A 13,541-nucleotide genomic window follows, 5' to 3' on the forward strand; every position below is an offset into this window, starting at 1 on the left:
AAAACAGACTACCGTGGTTTGTTATCTAATCGATCAGGCCCTTGCCGGCCCGACTCAAGTAACTAGCCACAGGGGTTGAGCTCAGAGGTCCCAGAAAGGCCGTTGAATACAAGCTTCCAAACGACGTCAGAACAGATACAGATACAGATACCAGATTCAGATACGCACTCAAAATTGGCATATGAACAAACAAGAGAACGAGTGTGATAAAGTACACCCTCATCTCAAACAGAATAAACAGATAGTTCAGTCGTTCATATCACAGATTGCATGCACAGAAACCGAGTTAAACAACAAGTGAGGGGAGTGGTACACTCACCGGTGTCAGTACAGATACCTCAAAAGTTTTTGCCCACAAGAGAGCTTTAATCACCAAGAAACCCTAAAATAATCAAAGTAAAACAATTGAAGGTTCCACTGTCAAAAATCGAGTATACAGAATGCACATGTGAGGCTCGACTACCAGTTATTGTGACGCCCCGAAAAAAAAAATGAGTTTGAGAACCCGGAAATTTTCTAATTTTCTAGGGTTTAATTTTTTGAATTGCCCGCCTTTTCTACATTTTCTTGATTAGAAAAATTCCCCAGATAAAGTTTATGAGCAAAGATAGTTTTAAAATGATTTTTCTAGTATCGGTTAGTTTTTGAGAAATTAAGAGCGTATTTTGAACGTGGGACCCGCAAGTGCGGTAAATGCATTATATTTTTGACAACTTGTTGGAATTTTGTATTAAGTGATATTATTTTACAATGTGTTAAGATATTTGTATTGGAGAGACAAAAAGATAAGATTAAAACCCTAAAGGACCATTTGTCACAAAACCATTGGACCTTGACTTTTGACCAAGACTTTTCTAACTATACTAAAACCAATTTGGACCCAATTTCTCTCCATTTTAGCTTGTCTTGGACGAAATTTTGAGAGAAAAAGAGAGAGAAAATCCATCATCTTGCACTTCAATTTCTTGTCCAAATCTTGAGTTCCAACCGATTAAATTGCAAATCACTCCATAAAACTTGCTAGCTAAGGAAGATTGAAGCTCTTGGTGGAGTTGTTTTGGAAGAAAAATCCCTAAGTCATCACCTTTCTTGATATTTGAAGGTATCATGTCTAGCCATCCTTTCTTTGTTCTTGATTATGCTAAATTAGAGACTTGTGATGGCTAAAGAGATGGTTTGATGGATTATATTTTGAGTTGTGGTTGGATGGATGAACTTTTATTATTTTTAGGGATTTTTCTGTTTTAATATGAGTATGATTATGTGGTTATGTATGATGATTGGAAATGATGTTTAATGATTCTAGAAGGTGGAAAAAGTGGAAGATTGCAAGTAAATTCTGTTTTGGAAGAAATCTGGAAATTAGGGTTCTTGGTTCTTCATTCTGTCCGAAATTTTAGGTCCTATATAGAGGCCGAATTGGCCTTTTCTTAAAACATAAAAGTTGTAGGTAATGACATTTTAGAGGTGCCTACAAAATTTTAGGTCAATCGGAGTTGTGTAGAATGAGAAAAGTCGAAATTACTATTGCTGTTCTGGTTTTACCCGAATGTAAGAATTGCGCCTGTAATTGGTTGTCTTGGCTGGAATTGCTTCCGAATTGGTTGTTGAGGTCTTCTGATGAAATGTAACCCTGTTTCTTAGATTTCATATGGTTTTGGAATTTCTGGATTTGGACTTGGATAGCCTGCTTTATGATGTTTCCACTAAAATGCGTTCTGTGAATCTGTTTTTGTGATTCTGGTATAGTTTCTTGCATTTTTGACCTGGTTACACTCGAAACTGGGTTGAGTGACCTTCTGTAATATTGTACCCCTATCTCTTAGCTTCGAAACGGTGGGTCTTTCACCTTCATCCGACAATCGTAGTGCCTTTGGTACCATTACCGCAAAATGACGTCAAAACTATTTTTCTGGTTTTGAGCTTAACTTTCATTTCCGAACTTTTCCCTAGCTTGACTTGTACTAGTACTACTTGGAGCTTGCTGAATGGCTATTGGATGAACTTGTTGTTGTGTGTGTACCTTTGGGACTGGCTGAGGATATAATGAAGCCATGATGGCTGGAAAAGTAAGCAAATTCAGGGGAAGTGCTGTCCGAACTTTGAAAGGACTTGATTGCATTGAGTTTGTGATCTAAGACTTGGGTTTGAGCAAGGCAATGTTATATGATGGATGATTTCTGAGCCATTGAGGTGAGTGACCTCAAACTATTTCTAAAGTTATTTATGAATCGTTTCCTGCATTATTTACTTTTGAATTGTTTCCAAAGTTACTTTTGAACCGTTTTCTTACATTATTTACCTTTAAACTGTTTCCAAAGTTACTTTTGAACTGTTTTCTTGCATATCATGCGTGCTTGCATATGAGTGTTCCTTGTTGGCTGTATTCCTTGATTTATTGGCTTGTTATTATTGATTGATAATGTGTTAAGTGCTTTCAATGATTGTTAAAACGAGTTTTCTAGGCGAGTGTGTATTTTATCGCACTCGACCTAAATAAATATGAAATTTTCAATGATTAATGATTAAATGCTAGTTGCGCATGAATGTAAGCCGTTTGGCTGAACTGGCCACTGCCCTTCTTTACCGATCGACTCGAGCCAGAAGCGGACTCGGTCGGGCGATATGGTGACCCTGGGTGAATTTGGTATACTCGAGTATTACCTTGTAGTCCGGCTACGTCCGCATGGGTGGAGTCCGGCTACGTCCGGATGGGTGGAGACCGGCCAACGTCCGGAAAAAAAAAAAGATGAACGAATAAAAAGATGAACGAGGGATTATTTATAAAAAATGAACGTATCCTTTTCATGAATGTTACTATCGCTTTCCATTGTACATGTTTCTTGAATTATTGATACTCCATATTTAATGTTTTGTAAATGCTGTAATCATTTCTGGACTTATCATGTGATTTATGACATCACTGAAAAGAAATATTGTTAAACTGATTTGATTACTGATTTTCTGGTTACTCGCTGAGCTTCTAACTCACCCCAAAAATATTTTATTCCCCTCCACAGGGCTCAAGGCGAAGGCAGGACTTGTTGTGCTTGTTCACGTGAATGGATGGCCTTTATGTTGTACAATTTGGATTTGGAATCATTTTATGTATAGTTGAGAATTATTTCCGCTTTGCTTTTGACATGTAATTATTGGAGAATTTGATGTAATATTTGAGTTTTATCTTGTAATCTGTTTAAGAACTGTACTGAACGACTGAGTCCCGACGAGAGCTGGGCAGGCGGCCCGCCGAACCCTCTGGTTCGCCTTAGGGGGAGGTGGGGCTGTCACAGTTATGCCTCGCCAAATAATTACTAATGCAAGGGTGCAAAACATGATTTTTGGAAACGAAAAGGTAACTTGAAGACCTAGGCTCAAACAACCCAAAAGCCCTTCATTTCTACCAAAAGGCAATTCAAACTTAAAGGAACCAAACGGCCTAGAAAATTGGACAGCATTTCCCCTAACTTTGCTTACTTTTCCAGCCGTCATGGCTTCATTATTTCCTCAAATCAGTCCCAACATCTAGTACAAAAATAATCTCATTTCCAAAAGCAGTTCACTAGGCTTAAAGTCATTCAAGTACAAATTTTAGCTAGGAAAATGACCGGAAAGGAAAGTCAAGCCCTAAAATATTCCAATAAGCACAACAAGACTTGATTACAAGTCATAAACAAATGCCAAATACTACCGAAATAGGGTTCCATAAGCATACGTAAGCATTAGATGTGACAGCCCCACCTCACCCTAAGGCGAACCAAAGGGTTCGGCGGGCCGCCTGCCCAGCTCTCGCCGGGATTCAATCACTTACTACAATCCTCAAACAGATTACAATATATATCTCAAATATACATCAAATTCTCCAATAAATACAAGTCATAAGCGAAGCGGAAACAATTCCCAACTATACAATTCCCAACTATCTCTTGGTAACTTCACAATTCCCAACTATACATCAAATGATTCCAAATCCAAACTATACAAGATATATGCCATCCAGTCACGAGAATCAGTGCTACAAGTTTTCCTTCGCCACGAGCCCTGTGGAGGGGAATAAAATAGTTTTGGGGTGAGCTAGAAGCTCAGTGAGTAACCAGGAAAAGCAGTCATCCAATATATTTCACAGTAACGTATTTCAATGATGTCATGATTCAGAGATCAAATGTACGTATTTTGCTCTCGTGAGCCAGTGAAATCATTGCACTTACACACCCAACGCTCAAAAGATCCAGTAACAGTAAACACTAAGAGGGAGCCCCTTTTTGAGCTCCAGAGCCATTTTCTCCAAATGAACAGAGGTGGAGACATTGGTGTCCAGCACAAGACTCCCCAAGAACTCATTGAAGCCAAAATCATACATGAATTCACATGCAAGCACGCATGAGATGCAGTCGAGTAAATAATGCAAGAAACATTTCAAAAGTACTTGGAAAATAGTTGAGGGTCACTCACATCCACGGCTCAGGAACCATCCATCATAAATCGTTGCCTTGCCCAAATCCAAGCCCTTCAACTCAAACTCAAAGCCCTCAAATGCTTTCAAGGATCGGACAGCATATCCCCTTAATTTCTTTACTTTTTCAGCCGTCATGGCTCATTTTTTCCTCAGCCAGTCCCAAAGTCATACGAAATATAAATTCATCCCAACAGCCGTTCAATAGGCTCAAAGTCATTCAAATACAAGATTTAGCTAGGAAAATGACCGGAAATGAAAGTTAAGCTCTAACTCGGAAAACAGTTTTTGGCGTCGTTTAGCGGTTTTGGTACCACCAACACTAAGATTATCGGATGAAGGTCCAAGATACACCGTTTCAATGCTAAGAGATAGGGCTACAATGTTATGGAAGGTCACTCAGCCCAGTTTCGAGTGTAACCAGGTCAAAAATGCAATATACTACACCAGAACCGCAAAAACAGATTCACAAATCGCATTCTGGTGCACACATCATAAATCAGGCTACCTAAGTCCAAATCCAGTAATTCCAAAGCCATACAAAAGCTAAGAAACAGGGATACAATTCATCAGAAGGCCTCAACAACTAATTCTGAAGCATTCCCAACCAAAATAACCCAGCACAGAAGCAATTCTCAAATTCGGGTAGAAACAGGGCATCAAGGGTAATTCCATCTTTTCACAAGCTACGTTGCTCCGATTGACCTGAAATTTTGCAGGAATCTCTAAAATATCATTCCCTACAACTTTTATATTTTAACCCAAGGCCAATTCGGCCTCTAATTATGTGCTACAGTGCCAGGCAGAATGTAAATCAAAGAAACCCTAACTTTCCAATTTTCTTTCCAAAACAGAAATTGCTTGCAATTAACCACTTTTTCCACCTTCTAGCTTCCTTAAACATCATTTCCAATCATCATACATGACCACATAATCATATTCATATGAAAACAGAAAAATCCCCAATAATTACAAAACTTCACCTATTCAACCAAAAATCAAGATATAATCCATAAAAGTGCAAATTATACTACCACCAATCATGAATTAAGCATCATTAGAGGGAGGAGAGGGGTCCTTCACAACTTACCTTAGCAACACAAGAGAGAGAGCAACTAGTCACCTTAGCTTTCCAAACAACTCCACAAAACACCTCATTATCACTCACTTAAGGTTTTCTATGGAGCAAGAGCAAAAACAAGATTCAATGGTTGATTTGGTAGATTGGAGCAAGATTGAAGCAAAACTTGGAGAGCTTTTCCCTTTCTTTTTTTCTTGAAGTGGCCGGCCAAAGAGAAGAAGAAAATGATGAAATTTTGATAATTTTTGTGATTTATTTGGTCAAATGGAAAAAGGTGAATAGTGGTCTTATAGCAAGATTGAATCATATGGTGACACTTGTCACCCTAATTAATGCATCTCTATCTCTTTGTTTCCTCTCTCATCAATCCACTTGGGTAACCTCTAATTATCTCTTAGCACCCGATAAATTAAACCCGGTATACGCAACTTAACCTAATTGGCCGAATTTTACCGAAATTTCCGCACTAACGGGTCCCACGTCCGGTATACGCTCTTAATTTCTCAAAAACTATTCGATACTAGAAAAATCATTTTAAAACTATATTTACTCATAAAATTTATTTTCACAATTTTTGAATAAATAAAAGGTGGAAAAACATGCAATTAAAAGAAAATAAAACCTAGAAATTAAGAAAATTACGGGTCCTCACACCACTTGACCACCACTTTATTATCTTAATCTCCTTGTTATTAATTGAAAAAAATCAGCTCTAAACATCTTCTCAATGCAGCCGAAATTGTGGACAAAAAAACAAGAAAGAAAAGAAAAATTTGACTTCCAATCAAAGTGTGGCACTTGTCCAACTTTGACCCAAATCAATTTCTGCCTTCTTATCTTTCTTGGAGCTCATTTCAGCCTTCATTTCTACACCTTTCAGCTGTGAGTTCAAGTGAGAAAAGAGAGGAAGGAAAGCTAACAACTTCACCTTGAATGCATCTTAGTTTGAGTGAAAATTCAAAATCCAAACCGATTAAACTTTCATTTTAGATAGTTGTGTGTGGTAAAAGTTTGGAAAGAAAGTGTTTGGTTTCACACCTACAAGGAGTTTCTAGAAGGTACCATGGCTGCCTACCCCTTTTCTCTTCCTTAATCTTGTTTAAGTTTGGATAGAAACTCATACTCTTGGTTTATAACGGTTAATTAGTAAGTTGTGCATGTTGTGGTGGACTTGTAGCTAGGGTTTACATTTTTAGCCTTGATTATGGTTATTTATCTGGTAATGGATGTTATAGAGCTATTAATGGTTGGTTTTGATGATTGAATGCTTATTAGATATGAAATTCTAGAGGAAAAGTCCAAATTCCAGAAATTGAAACTAACCTATTTAGCTTCTGACCAGCTTCATTCGTCCATGTTAGGAGCCGAATCAGGCTTAGGTCAAAACATAAAAGTTGTAGGAAATGATGTTATATAGTTGCCTGTAAATTTTTAGCTCAATCGGAACACTGTAACATGTGAAATGACCAAAATACCCTTGACTGCCAAATGTACTACTTTGCGGACAGTTTTATGTTTTCCTCTGAGATGTCACATTTTGATATTGAAAATGCACGAATTGTGTGACACCCCCACTTCTCCCTAAGGCGAACCAAAGGGTATCCACGGGACGCCTACCTAGCTCTCGCCAGGACTCACTACAATCCACAGTTCAAAAGCTCGAAATACTTCAAATAACTTCAACATATAATTAAAGTACTCCAAAATATTGCATGCTTACAATTAGTTAGCATTCAAGCTTAATACAATCCAAAAGAATATGTACTACAACCATCCGTTATAATACAACTTAAGGTCTTCAAAAGAAAATAATTTTAGTACTATTCGCGAGCACTCTCGGTCTTGAACCCTGTTAAGGAAAACAAAAACGTGGAATGAGCGACACAGCCCAGTGAGGTTCCAAGACACTCTAGTAGTTCTAATAAATCAAGTAATTTGAGCATACCACATGTATGGTTCCAGGTGGCACATTAACATGAGATAGTTATCATTGTACGAGTAATTTGAGCATAACACAAGCATGGTTCAAGGTTCCATCTTGGCACATTAGCATGATACAGTTATCAGTATGCAAAAAAAAACACACATTGAAGGATACGGTGTTCCAGTGGAACCATTTCAGTCAACTTCACCTTATAACTTCCAGTCCCCTTGGTATTGTCTGGCCATCGCCTTATCCCTCCAGTGGTAATACTCGAGTATACCGAAACGGTGTCCCAAGGTTCCAACCTACCCTACCGAGCCAAGTCCTGGCTCGAGTAGGTTAGTAACCAAGGGTAGGGCCCAGTTCAGCTTAGAGCTTACAACATGCACAAGTAATCAAGTAAATTGGTGTACGGTAAAAATTTATCATTTAAGTAGGTCGAGTGAGATAAAGTACACACTCGCCTTAAAACGGTGGCCGATTTCGTATGACCAATTATCATTAACACTTAACACTTAAACACGTAAGCAATATGCGGTAATTTCATATGAACATGTAAGTTACGATAATCAAGTAAGCAGGTAATCAATCATTGAAACACTTCAAGTATTTCATGTCGAGTAATTCAAGTACACTTCACTTAAATGAGAACGAGTGCGGTAAAGTACACACTCGACTCAAAATGATAGAAAAGTCCATAGGTGCAATTATCGATAGCACTTAACAGTTAAACACATAATGACCATGGAGTAAACATGTCATAAAACTATTCAAATCATGTACTCCTATATGGAACACTCACCTATTCAAAACAAGTGAGTAAGTGCTCAAACAAGTGTTTAGGCATCCGCTTCGAGTTCCTCTTGAAGGTTCCCTTGAGCGCCTGAGCAAATAATAATTAACTTTACTTACAATCATGCATTTACCAAGAAAGGATGCACACTCAATTAGACTAAATCAAAGTCTTAAAAGAGAGGTTCAATTCTCTCAACTCGAGGTTTAAGAGTGAAGTTTTAATGTCCGAAGAGAGACTAGTATCTTCCATGAAATCGAGTTCAAAACGTTCAATCTATATCGAGAAAGGAAGTCAAGTTCCCGAAATTGCATTTTCTAAGAACTTCGCAAAATTCAGCTTTGTGTGTCAAACTTAGAAAAATCATATCTTGCACTCAGTAGGTCCAAAAATGGAAAATCTTATACCGTTGGAATCTTGTTTCAAAGTACTAAACGTTCCTAGAAACCACTCTTCCAAGATTCTAAACGGAAGACACTCAAATTTCAGCTTAAAGCTACTGACATGCACTTCCAAGACAGATTCGGGGTTGGTTTTTGGTAAACTTTGGAAATTCGAAAAAATTCACAGAATGTGAACTAGCCACTAAAATTTGAAACTCAATTATAGTTACAATCAAAGTTTAAAACAAAGAAAATGGAACAAGAGTCAGACTTTTGAGCGCCAAGATATAGCAGCTCAAAATTGGTTCAAAATGAAGACCATTGGGCAATTTTCCAGATTTGAAACATAAACTTTGGGACTTCAGTTGGGCATCGAAATGGAATTGGGATGGCACCAAATTTGGTATCATTACACTACCATATAAGGGCTACTCCTTTGTCAAATTTCATGCAAAAATTCACTCGGGAAGTCAGTTAACAAGACCACTAAAGTTCCAGGAATTTCCAAGACAATTCTGCCTTATGCTTCCGTTTTCCTTTTTTTGGAACCTTTGGCAAATGAAATCATCTCAAACATGATTCATTTATGAAGGAAATATCTAAGAAACATCCAAAATATATTTGGTAGGTGATTAACACCAAAAGTTTCAAAATAACAAGTCCCAATTCAAATTAAGTCATTCAACTAGCCAAAAAGAGGGTTTTCCATCACTGAGACAGTTTCGTAATTCAGCCACAACTCACTTAATTCAAGTTAAATTGGGCTGGTTGGTAGCGTTGGAAACTAAATTCATATGTCTACAATTTCTCAAAAGAAATCATTTTGAAATTCTGTCCATAGCTAACTCAAATTCAAGCAACAAGTTCCAGCGCCTCATTGTCTTTCTAGCATAGTCGTGAAACAGGATAGGTAACTTTGAAGAGTTGGTACGGTTCACTCAGGTCGAATCAGGGGATACATTTTATACCGTTAGAAAACTAGAAGTGTCTAGTTTCTAATGCTACAAACGGCACTCAATTTGGACATCGGAGAAAAGAGTTATGATCATTTAAAATTCACTGCCAAAGTAACTCTGGACACATTTTCCAGCTATGAAGAATTTTCAAAAAACAACTTTTTCTCAACCAATTCAAGTGATTTTTGGTGAAAATTTTCCACACAACCTATACAACATATCTACATCAAAATCAAGGCAATTCGACCACAAAAAATCACACCAAGAGGCACGGCAAGGACAGGGCAGATTCGGCCCTTCATCATGCATCACATCCTTTGATTTTCTTTTCACTCTTTCAACTTAAATCCACTAGATTAACACTTAATCAACACAAATAATATCCAAACCCATCAAATCAGATCATCAAGTCTATTGTGGGATTTCATAGAGCCCACTCACATGATTTTCAACAATCCAAAGCTACCCACCTGAAGCTACAAGTTTCTAAGTGTAATCTAACTTACAAAAGTTAAGATTCAAGGGTTGGATGATCATTACCTCCTAGATGTTGCTAGAGCAGAAATTTCGGTCCTTAGAACTCCAAGGAAAACCGTGAGAATGAAGCTCTTCTCCTAGCCCAAGATGATCTCCAAGTTATTTGCAAGGTGTGGTATGAATTTGAGAGGATTTGGTGAAAGATTGAGAGGTGAAATGATGAAGAAACTTGGTCTTCTTCTCCTTGGTGGACTCGCAAAATTTACTTATTTAAATTTCCTATTTCTAGTTTATTTAATTATTTATTTAGCCATTTACTCAGAATATTTTGTTTTGACCTTTTATTACTCAATTGCATAGAATAATAGCTCACATGTATTTTTAAAGTGACTTGTTTCAAAATTTAATTTTTGGAAGCTCGTTAAGTGACAATAGCGAATACGCGTTTGGAAACAATAACCGATTTAAGAGTACTATGAGCTTGAAAAATTGGAGACTTATACACTAGTCTTAAAATAGGTATTTTTATGTTTAAGTACTCAAGTATTAGTTAGTGATACTATTGTTATAATAATTTCGTGAAAATTCCACTCTACCGCACACAAATTGGAAGTACGCGTTTTTACATGAGCGATTTAATTGAGGGACTTTAGACCCTTATTTTTAGACCATTAAGAGTGAATAATAATAGTAGGAATACAAATGCATTAGAGGTTTAGTGCACAAGTGAAACAAACTCCAGAGGAATTGAGCACGAAACGCGCGCGTACGCGTGGGAGAGAGAGTTGACTTTTGAACCAATTTAGAGCCACACATTTTAGCTTCTCTTGGAAGCTTCATTTGCAGCCAAAACCTCTTTCTCTCTTGCTCTAAGACAGCCGGCCATCCAAGGAGAAAAACAGCCAAAGTTCTTCATTTCCTTCATCAATCCTTGCTTCAAATCTTCACCAAATCACCTCAAAATTCACATACACTTTGCTAACCACTTGGAAATCACCTCAAGCTAGGAAAAGGGGCTTGCTCTCATGATTTTTCTTGAGATAAAAGGACCAAAATTTCTGTCTTGATCGTCTAAGAAAGTAAGTGATGATCAACCTCTCAAATCTTGACTTTTGGAAGTTATATTGCACTTATAAGCTCATATATTCATGTGGATAGCTTTATTTATGTTGGAAATTTGGTGTGTGGGTTCTATGAAATCCCACAATGGCTTGGTGGACTGATTTGATGATATATGATGCTATTTATGTTGTATTAGTGCTTAATCTAGTGGAAATACGTTGGGTTGTGAAGGAAAACTCAAAAGGAGAGAGTTGAGCAAAAATGACAAATCTGCCCTTGTTATTGCCGTGACCCTTAGTGCATTTTTTTGTGGTTCAATTGACTTGTTTATGACGTATACATGTTGTGTGGGTTGTGTGGAAGCTTTCCACAAAAAATTACGTGATTTGGATGATTAAATGTTGAGTTTTCGAAAATTTGTCAAAGCTGGAAATGAGTCCCGTATTACTCTGGCAGTGTTTTTGTTTCGGTCATACCTTTTTACTCCGATGTCGAAATTGAGTGCCGTCAGTGGAATTTAAAACTAGACACTTCCAATTTTCCAATGGTATAAAATTCATGCCCTGAGTCCACCTGAGTGAACCATACCAATCATTTGAACATGACTGCCCTGTTTCGCTGATTCACTAGAGTGCAGGTCATGAGCTGCAACTAGATGCTCGAATATGGGTTAGTTGTGGACAGATTTTTAAAATGATTCCTTCTGTGAACTTTTATCCTTATGAATGTAGTTTCTAACACCACCAACCACACTCAATTCCAAGTTGAATTGAGTGAGTTGTGGCCAAAGTTCGAAACTGATTTAGTGGTTGAAAACCCTATTTTTGACTAGTAAATGCCTAAATCTTGATTGGGACTTGTTATTTTGAAATTATTGGTGTTGATCACCTACCAAATGTATCTTGGATGTTTATTAAACATTGTCTACACAAATGGACCGTGTTTGAGACATTTTGTTGGCCAAACGTTTTGAAAACGGAAAACGGAACCACAAGGCAGTTTTGTCTTGGAAGTTCTTGGAGCTTTAATGATTTTGTTAACCAACTTCCCGTACGTATTTTTCTATGAAATTTGACATAGGAATAGCCCTTATATGGTAGTATAATCATACCAAATTTGGTACCATTCTGAGTCCATTTCAAAGCTCAAACAAAGTCCCGAAGTACGTGATTTAAACCTGGAATTTGCTTAATAGTTTCATTTTTGCAGCAACTTTGAACTACCATATCTTGGTGCGCAAAACTCTAATTCTTGTTCCGCTTGTTGTGTTGAAAACTTTGATTTAACTCTAATTGATTTCCAAATTTCAGAGGCTAGTTCACATTGTATGAATTTTTCCGAATTTCCAAACTTTGCCGAAAATCAACCCAAATCTGTCTTGGCATTCCAAAACAGCCACTTTGAGCTAAATTTTGAATATCTTTCATTTGGAATCATGGAAAAGTGTCTTCGAGGAACTTTTAGTACTTTGGAAGAAGTTTCCAACGGTACCAAGATTTTTAATTTTGGACTTGTAGAGAGTCAAGATACGATTTTTCAAAGATTGCTCGACAAATCTGAAATTTCCAAACTTAAAGGAAATTGAGGGTTTCGAACTCTCTATCTCCTTTGATATTGCTAGACCGTTGTATACTTGATTTCAAAGATGAAAAAAAAATCAAATTTTGCTTGTGTTTTAAAAACCCCATTTTTTTTAGCCTCGATTTACGAGTAATTAAGGCTCATTTTCGTGAAATTTTCTTAGATTGCACAAGTGTACAATCTTCCTTGATAATTGGGGTTTATAAGTGATAGTTCATTATTAATTGCTCAGGCACTCAAGAAAACCTCCAAGAGGATCTCACGGGAGACGCCTAATCAATCGCTTGTACTTGCTGCTTGAATCACTCGGTGAGTGTCAAGTGTATGAGTACTTGATACATGCTTAACTGTTATAAATGATTGGAGATTTTGAAAATGGAGTCAAGTGTGTACTTTACCACACTCGCTCTCATTTGAAATGAATGGAATGAAATGTATTCAATGAAATGAATGATTGAATGATATTAAATGATTGAATGAAATGAAATGGTATGCTATGGCTGCATACGTCGCTGGAGTGAATCTCCTCGACTCACAAATGAACATGGGGGACGCCCAAATCTCACTGGCTAACCTTGGACTCGAGCCGACATGGGTTTGGTCGGGCTCCTTGGTGAACCATGAGAAAATATAAGCTTGACCTATTGAGAGGTCTTGTTTGGCATACTCGAGCAGTATCGCCTCAAACAAACGACAGGCGGGCCTGATACAGGGGTCTGTAAGGTGAAAGGGGACATGATAAGTGAAGTTCTACGGACTAAACCTACCCGGTTGACGGAGTGTCAATAGTGGAGGTTCATGATCGTGCAAGTGGAAAATAGCTCCTGAGAG

This window comes from Coffea eugenioides, chromosome 5 (genome assembly GCF_003713205.1).
Source record: "Coffea eugenioides isolate CCC68of chromosome 5, Ceug_1.0, whole genome shotgun sequence".
NCBI classification, from domain to species: Eukaryota; Viridiplantae; Streptophyta; class Magnoliopsida; order Gentianales; family Rubiaceae; genus Coffea; species Coffea eugenioides.